The sequence below is a fragment of the Mus caroli genome, unplaced genomic scaffold, assembly GCF_978045245.1.
Source record: "Mus caroli unplaced genomic scaffold, Mus_caroli_1 scaffold_653, whole genome shotgun sequence".
NCBI classification, from domain to species: Eukaryota; Metazoa; Chordata; class Mammalia; order Rodentia; family Muridae; genus Mus; species Mus caroli.
Window position 1 is genome coordinate 21136 of NW_028227908.1, and position 16365 is coordinate 37500.

A 16365-nucleotide genomic window follows, 5' to 3' on the forward strand; every position below is an offset into this window, starting at 1 on the left:
CACTCTGTAAGCCAGGGTGACCTTGAATGCAGAAATCCTCCTGAGGCTAAAGGTGTGGTCCACAATTGCCTCAGGTCTACTGAAATTCTCTCTTTAAGAAAACAGGGGGGGGGGGGAGGGTATGGAGGACATTTGGGATAGCATTGGAAATGTAATTGAGGAAAATACGTAATAAAAAAATATTTAAAAAAACGTGTGTATGAGCCGGGTGTGGTGGCGCACGCCTTTAATCCCAGCACTTGGGAGGCAGAGGCAGGCAGATTTCTAAGTTCAAGGCCAGCCTGGTCCACAAAGTGAGTTCCAGGACAGCCAAGGCTACACAGAGAAACCCTGTCTCAAAAAAAAAAAAAATGAAATCAAACAAACAAACAAACAAACAAAGAAATAAACAAGAAATCCTAACCCTGACCACCAATAAAAAGGCTGTGGAAACTCTTTCATGTCTCTCTCCCTCACAGGTAATGATGTAGCTGCTTGTAAATTAATACTCCATGTGTGTGTATAGGATTCCATGGCCAGCTAGTACCAGCCCCAGATTTGTGTTTCAGAGATCTTTATTAATTTATTTTCCGTGCCTGAGCTTGTGTAGGTGGTAGGCCACCAAACCTCCAGGGAGGTTTTTTTTTTGCTGCCACAAAAAGGTCGCCTTTCATCTTAATGAGGTCAAAGTGTCAATGTGCAAGCCAGTGACCGAACAAGGAAGTAGACATGCAGACAACAAACATGCAGGGTACCACCTCCATTCTCTTCTGTTTTTTGGTAAAGGACACACAATTTTTATTATTTACAGTAAGCCTTATAAAGCACTCTGACAGCCCCACAGATATCTGTGATTAGAATTTCCTTTTTTTTTTTAAAAAAAGTAATTCTCAGGGGGTGCATGGTGACTTGTCCTAGGTTCTGGTGCCCTCTTCTGGCATGTAGTCATATAGGCAGCACACACACACACACACTTACATTGAAAACTAAAAGTAATAACAGCAAACAAGCAAGCAAGCAAACAAACAAAATAAGAAATATATAAATAGGAGGGAAAAAGAGATTCTGGCTTCTGCCAGGCTGTGTGGGTGGCAGAGGCTGGCAGGCAAGCAGGCAGAGAGGACCTCTGTGAGTTTGAGGCTACCCAAGCCTACACTGATAGTTCCAGAAAGGACTGCCAGGGCTACACCAAGAGAAACCCTATCTCTAGGATCAAGAAAACAAAAGCAGAAAAGGTTCTGGCTTTTATTTTACCAACATATGTTTCTTTCATTCTTCTCTTCCTTCCTTCCTTCCTTCCTTCCTTCCTTCCTTCCTTCCTTCCTTCCTTCCTTCCTTCCTTCCTTCCTTCCTTCCGAGATTTATTTATTTTATGTATATGAGTACACACTTTAGTTGTAAAGATGGTTGTGATCGTTAATGTGATTGTTGGGAAATGAAATTAGGACCTCTGCTTGCTCTACCCAAGCCCATTTGCTCAGGCCAAAGATTTATTTATTAGTATAAGTTCACAGTAGATGTCTTCAAACCCACCAGGATAGGGTATCAGATCTCATTGTGGGTTGTTGTGAGCCACCATGTGGTTGCTGGGATTTGAACTCAGTACCTTTGGAAGAGCAGTCGGTGCTCTTACCCACTGAACCATCTCACCAGCCCCCGACTTATGTTCCTTCTAGTACTATTGACTAAAGAACTTTGATCATGAAGGCACGTTGGATTTAATGACAGAGTTTGTGTGTGTTTCTGTGTGTGTATGTGTGCAATACTTCTGCTGGGATTGCAGTTACTTGCCATCTAGTGGGCTTGTGTGTAATTTCTTTAATTTTTTTCTAATTTTTTTTCTGAAAGTATCTTTCTTTCCATCTCTCTTTCTCTTTCTCTCTCTGTCTCTCTCTCTGTGTGTCTCTGTCTGTCTCTGTGTCTCTCTCCTTTTCTTTTCTTCTTTCTTTCTTTCTTTCTTTCTTTCTTTCTTTCTTTCTTCCTTTCTTTCTTTCTTTCTTTCTTTCTTTCTTTCTTTCTTTCTTTCTTTCTTTCAAGATTTATGTATTTTATGTATATGAGTACACACTTTAGTTGTACAGATAGTTGTGATCCTTCATGTGATTGTTGGGAATTGAGCTTAGGACCTCTGTTTGCTCTAGCCAAGCCCACTTGCTCAGGCCAAAGATTTATTTATTAGTATAAGTTCACAGTAGATGTCTTCAAACCCACCAGGATAGGGTATCAGATCTCATTGTGGGTTGTTGTGAGCCACCATGTGGTTGCTGGGATTTGAACTCAGTACCTTTGGAAGAGCAGTCGGTGCTCTTACCCACTGAACCATCTCACCAGCCCCCGACTTATGTTCCTTCTAGTACTATTGACTAAAGAACTTTGATCATGAAGGCACGTTGGATTTAATGACAGAGTTTGTGTGTGTTTCTGTGTGTGTATGTGTGCAATACTTCTGCTGGGATTGCAGTTACTTGCCATCTAGTGGGCTTGTGTGTAATTTCTTTAATTTTTTTCTAATTTTTTTTCTGAAAGTATCTTTCTTTCCATCTCTCTTTCTCTTTCTCTCTCTGTCTCTCTCTCTGTGTGTCTCTGTCTGTCTCTGTGTCTCTCTCCTTTTCTTTTCTTCTTTCTTTCTTTCTTTCTTTCTTTCTTTCTTTCTTTCTTTCTTTCTTTCTCTCTCTCTTTCTTTCTTTCTTTCTTTCCTTCTTTCTTTCCTTCTTTCTTTCTTTCTTTCTTTCTTTCTTTCTTTCTTTCTTTCTTTCAAGATTTATGTATTTTATGTATATGAGTACACACTTTAGTTGTACAGATAGTTGTGATCCTTCATGTGATTGTTGGGAATTGAGCTTAGGACCTCTGTTTGCTCTAGCCAAGCCCACTTGCTCAGGCAAAAGATTTATTTATTAGTATAAGTTCACTGTAGCTGTCTTCAAACGCACCAGGAGAGGGTATCAGATCTCATTATGGGTGGTTGTGAGGGACCATGTGGTTGCTGGGATTTGAACTCAGTACATTTGGAAGAGCAGTCAGTGCTCTTCCCCACTGAACCATCTCACCAGCCCTGGACACATGTTCCTTCTAGTACTATTGACTAAAGAACTTTGATCATGAAGGCATGTTGGATTTAATGACAGTGTGTGTTTCTGTGTGTGTGTCTGTGTGTGTGTGTGTGCAATATTTCTGCTGTGATTACTGTTACTTGACATCAAGTGGGCTTCTGTATAATTTCTTTAAATTTTTCTAATTCTTTTTTCTTTTTTTGTAAAGTAAAATTCCTGTCATACCTCCTAATCTTTCTCTCTCACTCCATGTTTGTGTGCATGTGTGTGTGTGTGTTAGTCTTGGGTACACAGATTAAAGAAATCATATTTCCAAGGATTCTTAGAAATAAACAAGGAAGCCAGGTGTGGTGGAGCACCCCTTTTCTTTCCCTCTCTCTTTCTCTCTCCTCTCTCTCTCTCTCTCTCTCTCTCAATCTCTCTCTCTCTCTTTGTTTGTTTGTTTGTTTGTTTCTTTCTTTCTTTCAATTATTATTTTTTTCTCAGGTAGGTTTTCTTTGTGTAGCCCTGGCTGACTTGGATGTCACTCTGTAAGCCAGGGTGACCTTGAATGCAGAAATCCTCCTGAGGCTAAAGGTGTGGTCCACAATTGCCTCAGGTCTACTGTAATTCTCTCTTTAAGAAAACAGGGGGGGGGGAGGGTATGGAGGACATTTGGGATAGCATTGGAAATGTAATTGAGGAAAATACGTAATAAAAAATATTTAAAAAAACGTGTGTATGAGCCGGGCGTGGTGTCAGGGAGCACACAGTGGCCATGGAATACTTTCATCCAAGATAGATTCGGACAGTCTATCAGGTAAGACAAACAGGGCTTTTTTGTTTGTTTGTTTGTTTGTTTGTTTTTTGGTTTGTTTTTTGTTTTTTTGTGTGTGTGTGTGTGTGTATCGACCTATATTGAACCTGTGCATGGTACATTCAGAAACCAGAGAAAGGTGGCATGTCTGCACATATTATAGTTATAGATGGTGCTTAGCTGCTTGTTGTACTAAAACTAAGAAAAAACTAATGTTTATAATTAGCAAGTTCTGGAGTTTTGTTTTGGTTTTGATTTTGGTTATTCTCGTGAAAGGAATTGTTTTGGAATGGATTGGGATTGTGAATTCCTTGTGCTCAGACTCCATATATCTGTATTTATGTCTTCAGTGAAATACAGTGTAGACTGGTACCAGAAAGTCTATTATTAACTTCCCTTTCCCTAGCCCACGGTTAATATAAAGGGAGGAATATTCCATTTGATAGGTAGGTTTGGAACATTGTTATTGCTATCACTTGTGTGCTTCCCTGCCTCTGTGATTTTCATATTCATACTCTGGAATCTGTAATTTCGGTCAAAGTTACTGGTGGCTGAAAGTTTACTGTACTCAATTTCAGGGTACAGCTGTTTGCACAGAAAGGCGCCATTGTGCTAGATTAAAGTTTCAGAACTTGGTAGAGTGAGGTTGTAATCTCTCAGGTATGAATGCATTTCTGTAACAGGCATGCGCCAACTTTTACATAAGTACTCTTGTGTGGCTCATTAAAAAAAAAAAAAAAAAAAAAAAAACACAGGAAAGACTGTAAGTCCAAATCATGTCTTCCATTTTGCTCTTCTGTATTTCCTAACCACTCAGAAAAAGTTCACAAGCCTTTGAAGAAACAGCAGCAGGCCGTTATTGTTTTCAAGGTTTTCAAATTAAGTGATTGATTTTTAATGTATTCTCTCTATTTACTGTTTTGATTTTCAGATTTTGACTCAATATTTGAAGATATGCCTTTTATTGGGTGATGTTAATTCTCGAATGTATTAATGTTGTTTCACAATTGTAATGTTACATGATCATGGGTGGGTACTACATTCTCTAAAAAATTATGCGATAAGAAAGTCATATTCATGGAACTCATGGCTCTAATTGCACAGTCCCCTTGCTAAAGCAAAGGGCACTCTTTTAAGGCTACTTCAGAACTGGTCTTTGTATTTTCTCTAAGCGATGGATGTAGTCATGTCCATTTAGAGTCAGGGTACCACATGTCACAGGCAGCCCTACGTATATGCCATGAGAAAGTTCAAAGACTTAACATAGTTTACAGGAACTCCAAATTTCATTTTTGTAATGGTAACTCCCAAGATTTTCTCCAAAAAATAAATTATTTTCTATTTTATAATGTAAGAAAAGAAATATAGTGTTGAAAATAATCCTGGTCCCTTACTCTCCTTGTTTCTGTAGTATCCACTGCTGTAACTTTCTCCAATAGCCTCCATAGTCAGAGTGCTAAGACATGCATGAAAGGCTGTTGAAATTGTTTCAAACATCCTTGGTTCCTCTGAGGGGAGAAACTCTTTTAAAGCTCCATGTGTTCTGTTAGGAGACTCCAGTGTTTTGAAAGATAACGAACAATTTTACCCCTGGTTGATGCTTGGGGAAAAAAACTAAAGTTCAGTGGACACCAGTCTCCTGATGAATTGCTTCAAGTTTGTTTGTTTGTTTGTTTGCTTGTTTTTTCAATTTAGAGTAGGTTTGGCTGTAAGACTCAGTCTCTGTCTCCTGCTGTGGGGATGGCAGAGGCAGGCAGAACAGATCTCCTGGTGGTCTTGGACACAGTTTGTAGACCCGGCTGTCCTCAAACCTGTAAAAGCCTGACTCTGCTTTTCCTTTTCTCTTCTTATCTTTTTTTCTTTTTCTGTCCTTTCTTTTTTCTTTTTTGGTTATTTGTGACTCTGTAGAGTGGGGAAGGCCTCTAACTAAGAAATCTTCCTGCCTCTGACTCCAGGCACTGGATTAAAGGCCTGCACCACCACTGCCCAGCCAATTTTTTTTTTTTTTTGAATTGTGAGAAACATGATCTATTTAGTCCTGTTGTCTGTAAGTGTTTGACAAGGAAGGCCATTTGGATTTTATTAAAGAGTTTTGATCCTTCATGTGATTGTTGGGAATTGAACTTAGGACCTCTGCTTGCTCTAGCCAAACCCACTTGCTCAGGCCAGAGATTAATTTATTAGTATAAGTTCACTGTAGCTGTCTTCAAATGCACCAGAAGAGGGTACCAAATCACATTATGGGTGGTTGTGAGCCACCATGTGGGTGCTGGGATTTGAACTCAGTACATTTGGAAGAGCAGTCAATGCTCTTCCCCACTGAACCATCTCACCAGCCCCCGACATAATTTTCTTCTAGTAATATTGACTAAAGAACTTTGATCATGAAGGCACATTGGATTTAATGACAGAGTTTGTGTGTGTGTGTGTGTGTGCAATATTTCTGCTGTGATTGTGGTTACTTGCCATCTAGTGGGCTTGTGTGTAATTTCTTTAATTTTTTCTAATTCTTTTTTTTTTTTTTTTGTAAAGTTGAATTCATGTCATTCCTCCATATCTTTCTCTCTCACTCCATGTTTGTGTGCATGTGTGTGTGTGTGTGTGTTAGTCTTGGGTACACAGATTAAAGAAATCATATTTCCAAGGAATATTTTTTCCTGGAAATATGATTTCTTCAAGTAATATATTTTCCAAACAATATTTTTAAAAATATTTTCTTCCTTCCTTTCTTTCTTCCTTCCTTCCTTCCTTCCTTCCTTCCTTCCTTTCTTTCTTTCTTTCTTTCTTTCTTTCTTTCTTTCTTTCTTTCTTTCTTTCAATTATTATTATTTTTCTCAGATAGGGTTTCTTTGTGTAGACCTGCCTGACTTGGAAGTCACTCTGTAAGGCAGGGTGACCTTGAATGCAGAAATCCTCCTGAGGCTAAAGGTGTGGTCCACAATTGACTTAGCTCTCCACTAATTCTCTCTTTAATAAACAAGGGGCGGGAGGGTACAGGGGACTTTTGGGATAGCATTGGAAATGTAATTGAGGAAAATACGTAATAAAAATATTTTTAAAAAACGTGTGTATGTATGTATAGAAATAATATTTATCCATTAATATCTCTTTTTCCTAAAATTAATGTCATTCCTCCTTATCTTTCTCTCTCACTCCATGTTTGTGTGCATGTGTGTATGTGTGTTAGTCTTGGCTGCCACCCACATGTCGCCTTTCAGCATGGTGAGGTCAATGTGTCAATGTGCAACCAAGTGACAAAACAAGGAAGTAGACATGTAGACAACAGATATGGAGGTGCACCATCTCCCTTCCCTTCTGTTGTTTGGTAAAAGACACACAATTTTTCTTATTTACCATAAGCCTTAAAAAGCACTCTGACAGCCTCTCAGATATCTACCTTCTATGTGATTAGAATTTCCTTTTTTTTTTTTTTAATTAATTCTCAGGATCTGCATGGTGACTTGTCCTAGGTTCTGGTGCCCCCTTCTGGCATCTAATCATATAGGCAGCAGATAGAGCAAACACACAAATTTACATTGAAAACTAATAGTAATAATAACAAACACGCAAGCAAGCAAGTAAGCAAACAAATAAATAAATATATAAATAAGAGGGAGAAAGAGATTCTGTCTTCTGCCCGGCTGTGTGGGTGGCAGAAGCAGGCAGGCCGGCAGGCAAGCAGAGAGGACCTCTGTGAGTTTGAGGCTACCCAAGCCTACAGAGCAAGTACAGAGCAGTGTGTGTGTGTGTGTGTGTGTGTGTGTGTGTGTGTGTGTGTGTGTATAATATTTCTGCTGTGATTACGGTTACTTGCCATGTAGTGGGCTTATGATTGATTCTGTAATCTTTTTTCTAATTCTTTTAGTTTTATTTTATTTTATTTTTGTTTTATATTTTATTTTATTTTATTTTTGGTTTTTTGGACAGGGTTTCTCTGTATAGCCCTGTCTGTTTTGGAATTCAGTTTGCAGACCAGGCTGGCCCCGAACTCAGAAATCCTCCCATCTCTGCCTCCCTAGTGCTGGGATTAAAGGCGTGTGCCACCACTCCTGGCTATTTTTTTAATTTTTAAATTTTATTTATTTAGTTTATTTATTTTTTTTTTCACAATGCGGTTTCTCTGTGTAACCCTGGCTGTCCTGGAACTTACTCTGTAGACCAGGATGGCCTTGAACACATTAATCTGTCTGCCTCTGCTTCCCAAATGCTGGGATTAAAAGCATGTGCCTCCACTGCCCGGACTAATGTTTTTTTTTTTTTTTTTTTGGAAAATACCTTTCTTTCTTTCTTTCTTTCTTTCTTTCTTTCTTTCTTTCTTAAATTTATTCTTTTCATACATAGTTTCTTAGTGTAAGCAGCCCTGGCTGTCTTGAAGACACTTTGTAGGCCTCAATCCTTTAAGAGCCTGCCTCTGTTTTTCAAATGCTGGCATGAAAGTTGTACACCACTATGACCTGCTACGATTCTTATCTTCTTATTTTTGTCCCCCCCCACCCACCCTTCCTTTTTGTGATTTTTGCTTTTGCCAGGCAGTGGTGGTGGTGGTGCTGGCAGAGGGAGGTGGATCACTGTAACTTTGCAGCTAGCTTATTCTACAGTCTGAGTTACACAAAAGGGGTTCCAGAATGACTGGTTATATTTTTCGTTTTTTATGCATTTTAATTAAAATTTGATTAAACCAAAAGAATTTAGACTGACCAATTCAGAGTCTGGCGTTTAAAAGTATAACCAAAAAGTATGAGGCTGTCTGTGGATGGTCAAGGGTTCAGGCTGCTTTAGGGAGCCTCCTCACCTTTCTGCATATGCAAACTAGGCCACCTAGAGGCTGGAAACAAAAGCTACCTTGAGCAGTAGGTCACGTGACAGCCAGCCACCTCCATCTTTATGAGGACAGATGTCAGTCAGAGGACAAGATGGCTGCCACCCACTTGTCGCCTTCCATCTTCTTGAGGTCAATATGCAAATTAGTGACAGAACAAGGAAGTAGAAAGGAACAGATATGCAGGTACACCACCTCCCTTCTGTTTTTGGATAAAAGACACATAACAATTTTTATTATTTACAGTAAGCCTTAAACAGCACTCTGACAGCTGCGCAGATATCTACCTACTATGTGATTTGAATTTCCTTTTTTTTTTTTTTTTTAAATTAATTTTCAGGAACTGCATGGTGGCTTCACCTATTTTCTGGTGCCTTCTTCTGATATGCAGTCATCTAGGCAGCAGATAGAGCACCCCCCCCCCACACACACACTTACATTGAAAACTAATAGTAATAATAACAAACAAACAAATAAATGAAAAGAAGGCCAAAAATAAAAAAAGATTCTAGCTTCTGCCTGGCTGTGTGGGTGGCAGAGTGTAGGTAGGCAGGTAGGCAGGCAGGCAGAGAGGACCTGGGTGAGTTTGAGGCTACCCAAGCCTACAGAGTAAGTTCCAGGCAGGGATGCCAGGGCTACATCCAGAGAAACCCAATCTTGAGGCAAAAGAAAACAGAAGCAGAGAAGGTTCTGGCTTTTATTTTCAGACATATGTTTCTTCTAGTACTATCGAACTTTGATCATGAAGGCACGTTGGATTTTATGACAGAGTTTGTCTGTGTGTGTGTGTGTGTGTGTGTGTGTGTGTAATATTTCTGCTGTGATTGCAGTGACTTGCCATCTATTGGGCTAGTGTTTGATTTCTGTAATCTTTTTTCTAATTCTTTTTTATTTTTAGGGTTTTTTTTTTTTGTTTTTGTTTTTGTTTTTGATTTTGTTTTTTGAGACAGGGTTTCTCTTTATAGTTCTGGCTGTCCTGGAACATTTAAAATATTAAAATTATTTTACTATCATACTTGTTATCTTCCTCGAATCGATTTTTACTTCACTTTTTCATTTGATTTAATTTTACCTGCTAGCCAGAAAGACCTACGGATTGTTATGCTTCCCTTACCCTCAGGGACCCAGACACAGGGTCCCACTGAGGCTCTCATGTTCTCTTCCTGAGTGCGTGAGTCTATCAAAAATTATTTTAATATCATACTTGTTATCTTCCTCCCCCTCCCTTCTCCTCCATGTCTTTGGCCTTTCTTCACCTTTTATTATGAGGCAGGGCAGGGAGGCCAAGAAAAGAGAGCAAGAGAGGCTTGACTCTCTTTAGCAATCTTCCCAAGGTGGCTGGCTATATATTCTCCAACCTCTGAAGGAAACCCCTTTGCCAACCAACCCCACCCTGCAGAGTTACTGATTCTTTGATCAGTCGTCTCTCCCCACCCCCTTACTGTTCCCATTCCGAGAGGTGATCTAGTATGCTCTCAGAAAAAAAACAAAACAAATAAACAAACAAACAAACAAACAAACAAACAAACAAAAAAACCAAAACACACACACACACACACACACACACACACACACACACACACACACACGCTCGCGAGGACGAGGGGAAGTCGTGCATAAAATAAATATTTTTCTGGCCAAAGTGAAAGCAAATCACTATGAAGGGGTACTCCTAGAAAAAAATAAATACAAACGGGCATTTTAACCATTCCACCACTGTTTTAACTCTGAATTTAGTCTTGGAAAAGGGGGCGGGCGGGAGGGCGAGCCAGCGAGCGAGCGGGCGGGCGGGCGGGCGGGGGCGGGGAGGGCGAGCGAGCGAGCGAGCGAGCGGGCGGGCGGGCGGGCGGGCGGGCGGGGGGGGGGGGGAGGGCGAGCCAGCGGGTGGGCGGGCGGGTGAGTGGCCGGCGGGCGGTGGCAGCGAGCCCCAGAAAACAACAAACCCCAAGCGGTAGAGTGTTTTAAAAATGAGACCTAAATGGGGTGGAACTGAGGTCGCCGCCACCTTCCACTGACACCGTGCTTAGATGCTCCCTTCCTATACTGTGCTCCGTTCCCCTAATTGTGCCTGTTCCCTCGCCCCGCAGACCGATTCGCCAGCCACGTACTTTGACTTAGAGAACGGTTTCGCCTGTTTTCACCACTCACTGTCCTACTTTCGTTTTTGGGTGCCCGAGTCTAGCCCGCGTTCGCTATGTTCGGGCGGGACGATGGGGACCGTTTGTGCCACTCGGGAGAAGTGGTGGGTGGGTACGCTGCTCCGTGGTGCGTGCGCGAGTGTCCCACCCTGAGCTCGGGAGGACCCTCGGGAGAGACCGAATGAGTGAATGAATGTGGCGGCGCGTGAGCGATCTGTATTGGTTTGTTTGGTTGATGGAGACCGTTGTCGGGCGACACCTAGTGGTGACAAGTTTCCGCAACGCTCCTGCCATCTCCGCTTGGTGACACAGAGGAGGGAAGTGCCTGTGGTGAGGCGGCCAGGGTGACATGAGACCCGGCAAGCAGGCGGGGCGTATCGGAGATGGTGTCGTGTGGAGGGACAGTCTGTACCAAGGAGGTTGTACCGGGAGATGGGCAAAGCAGACCGAGTTGCTGCGCGCCCTTTGGGGAAATAGAAGGTTGGTGGCGACGTTATTAGGTCGACCAGAAGGCTTAAAGTCCTACGCATTTTTTTTTTTCTTCCAGAAGCCTTCTCTGTCCCCGTCACCGGGGACATTGTACTTCTGAGTCCGAGAGGACCCGACTGGCCCGGCTTACAAGCCGACGTGGCCCGGTGCTGGAGGTTCAGATCTTTTTTTTTTTTTTTTTCCTCCAGGAGCCCTCTCTGTCCCTGTCACCCGGGACACTGTACTTCTGAGTCCGAGAGGACGCGACGGGCCCGGCTTACAAGCCGATGTGGCCCGGCCAGCTGGAGTGTCGGATCTTTTTTTCCTCCAGAAGCCCTCCGTGTCCCTGTCACCGGTGTCACTGTACTTCTGAGTCCGAGAGGACGCGACGGGCCCGGCTTACAAGCCGATGTGGCCCGGCCAGCTGGGGTGTCGGATCTTTTTTTCCTCCAGAAGCCCTCCGTGTCCCTGTCACCGGTGTCACTGTACTTCTGAGTCCGAGAGGACGCGACGGGCCCGGCTTACAAGCCGATGTGGCCCGGCCAGCTGGAGGTTGGGATCTTTTTTTTCCTCCAGAAGCCCTCTCTGTCCCTGTCACCGGTGTCACTGTACTTCTGAGTCCGAGAGGACGCGACGGGCCCGTCTTACAAGCCGACGTGGCCCGGTGCTGGAGGTTCGGATCTTTTTTTTTTTTTTTTCCTCCAGAAGCCCTCTCTGTCCCTGTCACCGGTGTCACTGTACTTCTGAGTCCGAGAGGACGCGAGGGGCCCGGCTTACAAGCCGATGTGGCCCGGCCAGCTGGAGGTTGGGATCTTTTTTCCTCCAGAAGCCCTCTCTGTCCCTGTCACCGGTGTCCCTGTACTTCTGAGTCCGAGAGGACGCGACGGGCCCGGCTTACAAGCCGATGTGGCCCGGCCAGCTGGAGTGTCGGATCTTTTTTTCCTCCAGAAGCCCTCCGTGTCCCTGTCACCGGTGTCACTGTACTTCTGAGTCCGAGAGGACGCGACGGGCCCGGCTTACAAGCCGATGTGGCCCGGCCAGCTGGAGGTTGGGATCTTTTTTCCTCCAGAAGCCCTCTCTGTCCCTGTCACCGGTGTCACTGTACTTCTGAGTCCGAGAGGACGCGACGGGCCCGGCTTACAAGCCGATGTGGCCCGGCCAGCTGGAGGTTGGGATCTTTTTTCCTCCAGAAGCCCTCTCTGTCCCTGTCACCGGTGTCACTGTACTTCTTAGTCCGAGAGGACGCGACGGGCCCGGCTTACAAGCCGATGTGGCCCGGCCAGCTGGAGTGTCGGATCTTTTTTTCCTCCAGAAGCCCTCCGTGTCCCTGTCACCGGTGTCACTGTACTTCTGAGTCCGAGAGGACGCGACGGGCCCGGCTTACAAGCCGATGTGGCCCGGCCAGCTGGGGTGTCGGATCTTTTTTTCCTCCAGAAGCCCTCCGTGTCCCTGTCACCGGTGTCACTGTACTTCTGAGTACGAGAGGACGCGACGGGCCCGGCTTACAAGCCGACGTGGCCCGGTGCTGGAGGTTCGGATCTTTTTTTTTTTTTTTTTTTTCCTCCAGAAGCCCTCTCTGTCCCTGTCACCGGTGTCACTGTACTTCTGAGTCCGAGAGGACGAGAGGGGCCCGGCTTACAAGCCGATGTGGCCCGGCCAGCTGGAGGTTGGGATCTTTTTTTCCTCCAGAAGCCCTCTCTGTCCCTGTCACCGGTGTCCCTGTACTTCTGAGTCCGAGAGGACGCGAGGGGCTCGGCTTACAAGCCGATATGGCCCGGCCAGCTGGAGTGTCGGATCTTTTTTTCCTCCAGAAGCCCTCCGTGTCCCTGTCACCGGTGTCACTGTACTTCTTAGTCCGAGAGGACGCGACGGGCCCGGCTTACAAGCCGATGTGGCCCGGCCAGCTGGAGTGTCGGATCTTTTCCTCCAGAAGCCCTCCGTGACCCTGTCACCGGTGTCACTGTACTTCTGAGTCCGAGAGGACGCGACGGGCCCGGCTTACAAGCCGATGTGGCCCGGCCAGCTGGAGGTTGGGATCTTTTTTTCCTCCAGAAGCCCTCTCTGTCCCTGTCACCGGTGTCACTGTACTTCTGAGTCCGAGAGGACGCGAGGGGCCCGGCTTACAAGCCGATATGGCCCGGCCAGCTGGAGTGTCGGATCTTTTTTTCCTCCAGAAGCCCTCCGTGACCCTGTCACGGGTGTCACTGTACTTCTGAGTCCGAGAGGACGCGACGGGCCCGGCTTACAAGCCGATGTGGCCGGGCCAGCTGGAGTGTCGGATCTTTTTTTTCTCCAGAAGCCCTCTCTGTCTTTGTCACCGGGGGCGCTTTACTTCTGAAGCCGAGGGAAAGCTATGGTCCCGCCTTTTTTTCATTTACCTATCGGTATTTTGAGTATTCCCGGTTGTCAGGTCGACCAGTTGTTCGTTTGACGTCCGGTTCTTTTCTTCATGGGGACATTTTTGGGCCACCCCCCCATGTATGACTTCCAGTTGTTCTCTGTGGGCTGTCATCTTCCTCCCTGTCATTTTTATGGTTTTGATCTATTCTATCTGTTCCTATTGGACCTGGAGATATGTAGTGACACGCTGTCCTTTCCCTATTTACACTAAAGGACACTAAAGGACACTAAAGAGAAAAGACCCTTTCAATCAAGGCTGTTTGCTTGTCCAGCCTATTTTTCTTTGCATATCGGCTTGGGTCTGTCGCCTTGCCTGAAACTGTGCCCGAGACATGCTTCCTGCTTTCCGTGCTTTTGCTTCCCGTTTGTGTGTGCGCTTGCTGGGCAGCTTGTGACAACCAGGGGCTGTGATATTGCTGCGTTCTCAGGCGTTTTTCCCGATTTCCACGTTGTCGTTGTCACACCTGTGTCCTGTGTGGAATGGTTGCAGCCAGCTGTCTCGTGCTAGTGTTTTGTGTTCCTCCCGCTGGTTTTTTTTTTTTTTTTTTCCTGGGAGTCCCGAACCTCCACTGTCTTTCGTTTCCACGTCTTCCACACGCCTCCCGAGTGCATTTTTTTTTTTTTTTTGGCGGGGGGGAGGTGGAGAGTCCCGAATCCTCCACTCTCCTGTCTGCGGTGTCTTGGTTCTTCCTGCCACATGCCTCCCGAGTGCATTTTTTTTTTTTTTTTTTTTTTTGGCGGGGGGGAGGTGGAGAGTCCCGAATCCTCCACTCTCCTGTCTGCGGTGTCTTGGTTCTTCCTGCCACATGCCTCCCGAGTGCATTTTTTTTTTTTTTTTGGCGGGGGGGAGGTGGAGAGTCCCGAATCCTCCACTCTCCTGTCTGCGGTGTCTTGGTTCTTCCTGCCACATGCCTCCCGAGTGCATTTTTTTTTTTTTTTGGCGGGGGGGGAGGTGGAGAGTCCTGAATCCTCCTCTCTTGATTGTGGTGTCTGAGTCTTCCTGCCACGTGCCTCCCGAGTGCACTTTTTTTTTTGTGGCAGCACCTTCGTTGTGTCTCTGCCCGGATCCGTACTGTCTTGCCCCGCGTGTAAGACGTGCCTATCTCGCTTGTTTCTCCCGGTTGCGTGTTGTCGCTCACTCTGCTTAGATCGATGTGGTGCTCCTGAGTTCTCTTCGGGCCAGGGCCTAAGCCGCGCCAGGCGAGGGACGGACATTCATGGCGAATGGCGGCCGCTCTTCTCGTTCTGCCAGCGGGCCCCTCGTCTCTCCACCCTATCCGTATTCCGGTGGTGTGTGGAAGGCAGGGGTGCGGCTCTCCGGCCCGAGCACTGACCCGCGCGCACTTCTCGCAGTGGTTCGCGTGGTCCTCGTGGATCGCTTGCCCATCTTCCCTGAGCCGGGGAATGTTGGCTGGTGGCGATGCATAACCTTCCCGTCTGGTGTGTGCACGCGCGTTCTGTTTCTTGCAGAGGTGCTCCTGGATCGTTCCAGGTTTTGCCACCTAGGTGCCCGCTTCTGAGTTGGTGGTGGCGCTTCCCGTTTCCTGGCGTGCCTCCGGTGCTCCGTCTGGCTGTGTGCCTTCCCGTTTGTGTCCGAGAAGCCCATGAAAGGGGGGTCGAGGATTAGAGGAAGGGCGGTTAAAAAAAAAAGCCCCCTTCGTTGGGCGAGCGCCCACCCCGCGCACTCGCGGACCTTGCGCGTAGGGATGGTGCTGAGCGGTCGCGGCTGGCCTTTTTGAAAAGTTTCGTGAAGCTTCCTTGCTCCTCGTGTGGAGCTTGGAGAGTGGCAGTGGCCTGCCTTTCGGGGGGGACCTGTTGCAGGGTCTCCTCTGTCCGCGTATGCTCAAAATACCCCTGGAAGAGAACCTTCCTGCTGCCGCAGATCCCCCCGCGCGGATGCCCGCGTGTGGGTCTTCTCTTGTCGCACGCATCCTCTCTCGGTTGCCGGTTATCTGTCTGGCTCTGTGCCTTCCCGTTCGTGTCCGGGAAGCCCGTGAAAGGGGGGTCGAGGAGGAGAGGAGGGGGCTAGGAAAAACAAGCCCCCTTCGTCGGGTGAGCGCCCAGCCCCGCGCACTCGCGGACCTTGCGCGTAGGGTTGGTGCTGAGCGGTCGCGGCTGGCCTTTTTGAGAAGTTTCGTGAAACTCCTTGCTTCCTTGTGGGGAGCTTGGGGGGGGCCTGGCCTTTCGGGGGGGACCGGTTGCAGGGTCTCCTCTGTCCGCGGATGCTCAAAGTACCCTTGGAAGGGAACCTTCCTGTTGCCGCAGACCCCCCCGCGCGGACCCCCGCGTTGTGGGTCTTCTCGCTTCCCTGTGTGTGCGCTTGTCGCACGTATCCTCTCGGTTGCCGGAGCTCGTCGGGGTTTTGGGTCCGTCCCGCCCTCAGTGAGAAAGTTGCCTTCTCTAGCTATCTTCCGGAAAGGGTGTGGGTCTCGAGGGGTCTCTCCCGGTCGGTCCCCTCGAGGGCTCGCCCCCTGACCACCTCCTGCGCGCGCAGCGTTTGCTCTCTCGTCTACCGCGGCCCGCGCCTCCCCGCTCCGAGTTTGGGGAGGGATCACGCGGGGCAGAGCCTGTCGGTCGTCCTGCCGTGGTGGCGGGGCCGTGTGGTCGGTCGGCCCGGTTGTGTGGTGGTGGCTGGGGAAAGGGCTCCGTGCACACCCCCGCGTGCGCGGTACCTTCCTCCCCTCCTGGGGGCCGCCGCGGGATGGGGTGTTG